Source organism: Solanum verrucosum, unplaced genomic scaffold (genome assembly GCF_900185275.1).
Source record: "Solanum verrucosum unplaced genomic scaffold, falcon-dt-bn FXZP01000110.1, whole genome shotgun sequence".
NCBI classification, from domain to species: Eukaryota; Viridiplantae; Streptophyta; class Magnoliopsida; order Solanales; family Solanaceae; genus Solanum; species Solanum verrucosum.
In genome coordinates, this window is record NW_026020370.1 from 2,048,374 (window position 1) to 2,057,138 (window position 8,765).

The following is an 8,765-nucleotide window of genomic DNA, read 5'->3' on the forward strand; positions in this document are numbered from 1 at the left end:
CCACCCAAGCACCAACCCCCGCCTTTCTTTTGGTTTTGACTTTTCAAGAATAGACAAATCTAGTTAAGGAGATTACTACTAACACGCAATATTGTATTAAGTATGATATTATATTATAATCTTTACTCAAATTACAAATAATCTAGTTGGCATTAATTGATTAATCGTATACGTATGTACGTATTACGTACATGCATGAGTACTCGAAACACGAGCACGTGTCCACGGGTGAATTAATTCAGCAACCTAATTAAATAATTAAATTGACTAATCCATGTACTAATCATATATTTTAAAATAAACAACCTCAAGCATGACAGAATTAACATAAATAAGTTAGATTAGGCATTGTAGAGTTCAATGAGACACTATAAAACAGCCACACCTTATCTGTAAAGTATACAAATGACTTGTTTTGAAAGTGATGGGCATAAATATATGACCCTAACCTCCTACTCCCTACTTACCCCCCCCCCCAAACAAACAAACCACCCACCCACCACCAAAGCATATATATACATATATGATTATTTATGCTAATATATAGCTAGAGTCAAAAGTATAGAAAAGTGGACTCTTGAGAGTCACTTATGGACAAGTTCCTAGTAAACTCAATTATGAAAGAATATAAAAATCACTCTGTTTAATTGGATTTGATAAACATCATATTAATGAGTGGTTTCCACTTCACAAGTTGTAGGAAGAAAAAAATAGTACAAAAAGAGAGAAAAAAAGTATATAATTATGTCAATGTGGGACCTCTAGGATAAAAGAAACTTTTATTTGGTTTTTGCTTTTATTTATTTTCTTTATACATGGTGCATGGAATTTTCAAATCACATCCCATCTTTCATTGTCTGATTTTTCAATGGTTTAAAAATATCAAATTCTTGTATATAAAATCAATAAATGGTTTTTGCTTTTATTTATTTTCTTTATATTGATGCAAACTAGACAACCATTAAAATTATCAAAGATGTGTGTAAATTTCTAAATATTACCTTCACTAAAATATTTTAAAAAAAATTCCTTTCACTTCATATTATTTGTTTTTTTATATAATTCTAGTTCAAAACAAAGGTGTTTACCTGATCAAGAATATATTACTAATTTTGTTTTTTTCCAAATTTAACCTTATTTACACCTCAAATCCGTATTGTCTTTATATAATTATCATCTTTTAAAAAATACAAATTTAATTGTGGAATATTTAATAAAAAATCACTTTTATTTGATTTTTGGGGTGTATAGGGGGTGGGAGGGGGGGGGGATTAATGATTGTTAAGTAGTTGAGGTACAAATTTATAAACGTGTGAGGTGACTAAGTTGTGGCAAGTTGAGGACCACCATCCTCCTATTTTATTTTATTTTCATTTGGTTCAAAATTATTTTATGGACCCATACCATATGAAAACAACAAAAAGAAGGAAAAATATTGCATCATAACTTTTAATCAACTTGCAAATAATTAATGTTAGAATGGTTTTCTAAGAAAACAAGGACACAACCCTGGTTTTGTGTCTAGCACATTGATTAAAATATACATAGTTTTGAGGGGCATATTCCTAATTCTACATATGCATATACATGGAATTGAATTCCATTCTTGATTTTTCTTAATAATAGGGTTAAGTACATCTGAATTGGTTAATTAATTGATTAATTAATTATCTCAACATGCATCAAAGCAATTTGATTTGCCACATTCATCCATAGGCTCTCCCATTTTATAATACCAAATTAAATTAGTTTATATAAGCTTTTGCATTTAACTTATTAAAGCAAAATGGATTTGACTACACACTTGTTATGCTCAATATATCATAAAACAGGCTTAGATAATATTCTTATAACTCAATAATACCATGTTATAGTCACGAGAAAATATATCCTAGAGTAATAGCTCAAAATACGCATTCTCCCCCATAACATATAAGGTAGTTTCAAAGAAATCATCAAGTTTCCAAATCATGCTTCTAAAAAAATATACGCAAGTTATATGAAGGTTAAAGTCTTCATTACCTTGAAATCGACAAGCTTCCTAAACTCGAAATGTGCAGGACTTTACTTAATTAATAAAGGAGGCTTGCGTGTCAGGCGTTCACTTTTTTTACTGTAGGATTTGGGTGACTTGCTGGGTGAGAATGATAGAAAGAAAGGGTGGGAGACAACCATGCATGGTACTTCTTGATCATGTCTCCAATGGGACAGTTGAATTAGAGACTCAAGAATATTGTTGAGTTGGACGAGTCAATAACTTGAAGGCGTTCAGTCTGTTTCTTGAACAAGAATCACAACCTGATCACGTTACCTTCACCACGATACAGACTCCAAGTTTTTATGACTGAGCATGTAGAGATTTATCATCAATATGATGATTGAAATGGAAACCAGAAGCATGATTGGGATCATCATTGTTCAAGATAATCAAATCATCAATAATAGTAACGTAAGCATGAGAATATTTGGTAGTATCGATAAACCAGATGGCCGCAAGAATGAAATCTGGAATAGAGGACTTGTAGTATTTCTCGAAATCTGGCAAAAGCAAAATACCCCATAACATAATTCGAATGGAGGTTGAATGTTGAGCCCATGATGGCTTCGCGGGGGGGGGGGGGGAGGGTTGTGGTTGCGAGCTGGATTTGCCATAGCTTACGGCTATATAGCAATGAGAGGGTCCCAACAAAGAGAAAAGTAAGGATAACAAGCACTCCACAAATAATGAGCGCTCCGCCTGCCAAGCAGGTGGCAAGAGCATTGGGAAAGTTCTTGGTAAGCCAACAACCCAGTGTACCGGGCGGCACACTCAAAGAAAGGGAGCATTTGAGCAAGTATAAGAAATTGGTCCCACTCCGCTTTTTTACTACGGAAGGTCAAATCAATAATCAATGGAAGTGGGGGTTCTTCTCTGGTCAATATTAGATTAAACAGTATGAGGTCATAGCATAAACCTCTTATTTTTATTAATTTGATTTAATAAAAGAAAAGATTGTATATATAGTTCCTTACCGAGACAAACTGTCACGACCCAAGTCTACACCCTAGACGTGGCCGACACTCAAGAACCATTGCTGGTCCCCAAGCGAACCCTCATCCTGGTTGACTACAAGCAGAAGACTAACTTAAGCATTCAAAAGCTTAAAACTGAAATAAAAGTTCATAAAACTTAAATCCAAAGAAAACTTTGTATAAATAAAATAAATACAACTCGCCATAAAAAGGCAACTTTAGTCTTTAAAATATTTAATAAAATAAATAAATAGTACAAACTTCTCAACTATATTGACTATCTATGAAGCCTCTAACTGATAAAGATGGAAGTCGGGACAAGACCCACGACATCCTGACTAAACTGAAAGGTAAATGAAATCCTCCGAAAGCAAGGAGACTCACCATAGCTAACTCGAACTCTCGGATGTATCAACGAAGCTCCTGTTGATGATCCTGAATAGTTGTGTCTGCATCATGAGAAGATGCAGGCCAAATGGCTCAGTACGTGGAATGTACGAGCATGTAAGGGAAATTCTAAAGCATAACATAAGCTTGAAACTTGATAAAAAGGAAACATACTTACCTCTTCTCAAACTTACTCAACTCAAGGAATACTCAAGGATATTCAAAACTACTCAAACTTACTAAACTCAGTAGTACTCAAGGATAAGATACTCAACTCAGAGATTAGATAATCAACTCAAAGATATGATATTCAATTCTAGGTACTCAACTCAATATAAAGCAACAATACACATGCAATATATGGAAAGCTTTATAAAACAATAAAAACAACTTAGTTCGTTAAAGAAAATGCAATAACAAACTCAATTTTACTTATATAATAAAGTAATATACACTACAAGAAAATGGGTCTTTAACGAAAGAAAATTAGGTCGCTAAAAGTGTAAATCCAGTCGTTATTAGTCACTTACGACCGGAAAGAAATTGGTCGTCTCCCGTCGTTAGTAGCTCCGACGTTAAAAGTAGACGACCAAATTCTAGTCCGGTCGTTAAGAAATCTTTAGTGACGGCATAAAAATTGGTCGTTAGATCTCCTTTTGCGATAACATTTTCCCTTCGTTAATTTTTATTTTGGTCGCAGATAACTTTAGAAAGAGATATTATAGGATCTTTTAGAGACCGGAATCCTTTCGTTAATTTTTATTGATATTTTAAAAAAATATATTATTAAATGAAAATTAGTTATACGTTTTGTCCCTTATGATTGATAATTAAAAATCATTATTTCATATATGTAATAGTACAAAATTTCGTAATTTATAAAATAGAGTCAATAATATGCATATATAATTAAATATAATGCATGGTTGATAATATATATAAACATGGTACGTAGTTAATTACATAAAACATAGAGGTTTTAAAAATCCTACAAAAAGAAAACTAAGAGTCTAGAATATATATGTCGAGATCGTAATTAGTATTTTTAAGCAAATAGCCTACATAATAAGTATTGTAGGTTTAATAAAATTCTTGCACTTCAACTTGGTTCATCTGCTAACTTCTTCAATTATTTTTCAAGTCACTCCAAACTTGAAAATCCTTCGCGACTTCATATTCTTGATCATCTGTTGCAAGGGATAAAAGCTTGCATTAGTTAATTAAATAGTTCAATTGGTTTGTTGGTGAGACATAAATAATGATTGTATAATTATTTGCTCATAAAAAAATCTAGATTGTAAGAAAATACTTTGTTTCACAAGAAAAATCAGCATTTGACATGTAAATACTTTTGACCGTATATATACCTTACCATTCTAAAAAGAGAAACAATTAATCGATGCAAGAACATTGAAAGAGGAAATGATGACTTGTATAGTAAAAAATTTGGATAATACTTTCCCAGTGTGCTAACTTGGGTGGGTGGGCTTACTTCTACATAAATTCAGGTCTGGTAAATAAAAAAATCTGGTGCATAAATGTAGAAGTTGTTTCCTGTAACTTCTCATAATGTACTTCTCTATTCGCTTTATTTTTGTATTCATATCCAATGCATCTTTGTCCAGTGTGGAATGATTTGTAATTTCCAGGACTAGTTCATCTTCTTTAATTGGACTTTGATAAGTATTCGAACTTCGAAGGGACAAAGACAATGGGAAAAATAGAAAAAATGTTCAAGCAAGGCGAGTTTCCGAAGTGCAAGTACTTCAACATGTATTAGAAATGCTCCTCTCTTAATAAATGTAAAACCTACTTTAATATGAAAACTAAGGAGTTTAGTAGTTACTGTGATCTACAATGGGAATGTTTTCGAAGCCATTCAAAACTTTGTGAATTCTTTCTAATTGGTTGATGAGTCCTAAAATCTGAAAATGTTGCTGTCTATGTGCACTTTTCATGTGATATACCCTTACATGAGCTACATAGATCCACAGAAGGTTGTCCCTTGTATTACAGTTATTGGAAACAATGTTGTTCAACAATGGCAATATGATATGATCAGCTTATACATGTTAACAAGCTTACTAAACTGAAAAATACTTCGTTTCACATTAAGAAGATAACTAACCTGTAAAATGATTCAACCAGTATTTTGTTCACTTGATGATGGTGGTGATGAAGGATCTCTAAAGATTGCACTTTCAAATATTTCACATCTCTTCTCTATGTTATCCATGCGTCTTTTCATTGATTCATTTTCTTTTCGACTCGCATTCAGTTCTTCTAACAGTACAGCCTTTTCTTTTCGACTCACATTTAGTTGTTCTAACAATGCAGCTTTTGCAGAGCTACCTCCTTTCAAATCTTTACTGGTAATCCCGCCACCAAATCCAACAACATGACTCTTGCTCTGAGGTCCGAAGCATCTCTCTACTACCTCAATATTAGTAAGTGACGGCTCAACTTGTAGTAGTTCCTGAATTTCTTCCTGTAAAGTTCAAGAAAATTTAAAGATAGTGCAATATATTAAGTAAAAGTATGTAAAATAAAATTTAAAAATGAGCATACGTATTTTTGATTGGTTTCAGGTTCGAGAAGCTTGTTGTCCTTCTTACGAGTCTCAAAGAAGATAGTCGCCATGTCCGGTGGATTACCATGCTTGCCTCCCTTCACATTCAAACAAGCAGTCATATACTTGAAATGAAGAGTAGCTTTCTTAATAGGATTAGAAGAATCACATACGTACCAACTCATAAATTATCTCTCTAATCGGCTTGCTACCCGTACGATGTGGCATACTCAACTTAGACCTGTTCATTGCATTTCGCGTACTTTTTTCCTATATTAACAACACATCAGCAACATTATGATACACAATTTGAATGGCTGGTTAATAAATATAGTGTATGTTTTGTTGGGGTGCTGGAGATCAAAGCCAAAGAAACACAAAATTCAAAGCAAGTATAACAAGAGTGGCCAAGGATGGCATCATGCTAATAACTATGCTTATGCAGCTATTCTGGAGATTCATGGTCAGTATATTCACTGCTCTGCTGACAACCAAACAGATTTCCATAGTACTTTAGTGTAGAGCGACAAAATTTATGGACAGAACAGATTTCAACTAATATGAAGGGCTACTGGTAGACAGTTACATGGACAAATAGACATGTATTGGATAAGATTCATAGAAGCCATTTGCAATGATAAATGGATTATCAACTATGGTTAACATTACAACTCAATTCAAGGAGAATTTCTTCTCAGATCACTCACCTATCCATATGGAAATCACTGATAATACAAATAAAAAAAAATAAGCCTTTTAGATTTCTGAATATGTTACATGTTTCGTTTTGGAGCCTCTAAAATGATGAAGCAACATGGAATGGGTAGTGTGGATGATCAAGTGGAGGAATCCAACGAAAAGTTATTGGCGATCCAGTCATTGATTACTATCCAGACTAGTATAGGTTTGTAGGATACAGAGAAAGAAGCTCAATTGCAGATGAATAGATGGCTAACTGTTCAGCAGAAAATATTGAGACAGAAATCAAAATGCTATAGCTATGAATTAAGGATGCCAATGGGAATATCCTACCTTAAATTTTTGCAGATAGAAAATGATCTTTGACCAACCATCCCAATCACTCTTGGTCGACCCCCTCTGGCACATCTTTTAGAACCTCTCGCAATGGCTTAGACTTCATTATTCCATGTGTAAGAGATCCTCTCCCAATTGTTTCCACAACCTTCTCATATGTTTCAATACATGATCTCTATGACCAATCATGTCATCACTATCAAATTTTTCCTAAAATATTTGGCAGATTTCATTAAACAAGAGACTCAAAAATTTTAAAACAAATCTTAGAGACAATAAATAATCAGCAAGGTTGATACACTTGATGTGGTGGGCTGAAACAGGGGACAATTGCAGGTTATGGACAAAACAGAGGGACAATTGCAGGTGATGGACAACACATAGGGACAATTGCAGACAATAGACAATTAACATAGCATTAGAACAGAGGGACAATTGCAGGTTATTGACAAAACAGAGGGACAATTGCAGACATAAGACAATTAACAGAGCATAAGAAAGAAAGAAGAAAGAGAAGACGAATAAAAAATCATACATTGCAGTCTCTTGAAATAGTGTCGCAGCAAATAAGTTAAACAAAAATAAATGTTTGGAATGAAGTAGTGAACCATTTGGAGAGAAGTTCAAGAAGTGATTTACGAAGTAAAAAATAAGTTACTGTCAGCCTCCCTAAAGCAGAAAAGTGATACAAGTTTGATTCTACGAACAATATTTCAATGACATTGGATAACCATTTGTAAAGTATCAGATGTCAGTTGTGAGGTGACTGCTACGTAGGGTAGAGTACGTATTTCTAATCTCATTACTAAAGTAGCTTGACATTTTACACCAGGTAAAATTGTGCAAACATTAAACTTCTGCAATATAAAATAATCTCTTACTGATATGTTACACCAGTGACTGCACTTTACATCTATTCCTATATGTTCTGATATATTGCAGAGAAGGTCAAATAAATGAACCAGCAACAAGATTCAAGAAATACAATTCAATTAGTAATATTCATTTAAATCCTTACAGTGACAGCTCCCCACATGTGTTCCAATTTAGCTTCTTCGATGTCTGTCCATGAGTGTACTCGCAAAGGACACATATTACGATCACGAACTAAGGAACCTAAGTGTCTCGAAAATAAAGCGTGATGATCCCCAACAACTCGATTGTGGTAAAAAGTGACTCTAAGCTTTTCTCCAGGTTTGAGTCCTGTAACAACTTTACACAAATTTGGTCCTCTAACCTTTTTTATCCTGTCAACTTCACATGAACCTACAAGTTTGACATATGTCAACATTAAGAATCTCAATCTAAAAACAGTGAAGAAGTTCTAAAGTTCAGAGAGTTAAATACCTTCTTTACTTATCTGAGTGTCTTGCATCACTTCAACTTCATCTTGAGGAAGAGTAAGATCATCTTCCATTGGATCTAACCCCAAAGAAACACGATTTTTAGAATCTTTATTTTTTCCATTCAAAGTTCTCTTTTCAGCACACCTTCTCGGAGAGCCCACATATGTAAAGCTTTGTGCTCGCTCCCGTGCTAATAAAACATTGAAATAAACTCAATCCACTAATAACAAAATGAATTACCTACTAAAACAGAAAAGTGCACTTTACTTTAGGCTAAGTGAATTCACCAGAAAAGATTTTCTTTGACAAAAAAAGTATCAGCTTTTTAGATGCTGGAAGAAATCATGTGATGGCAAAAACATGAGAATAGTTGTTGCTGAAGAGAATAGAAGTGAGTATATGGAATTAGAGGAGTA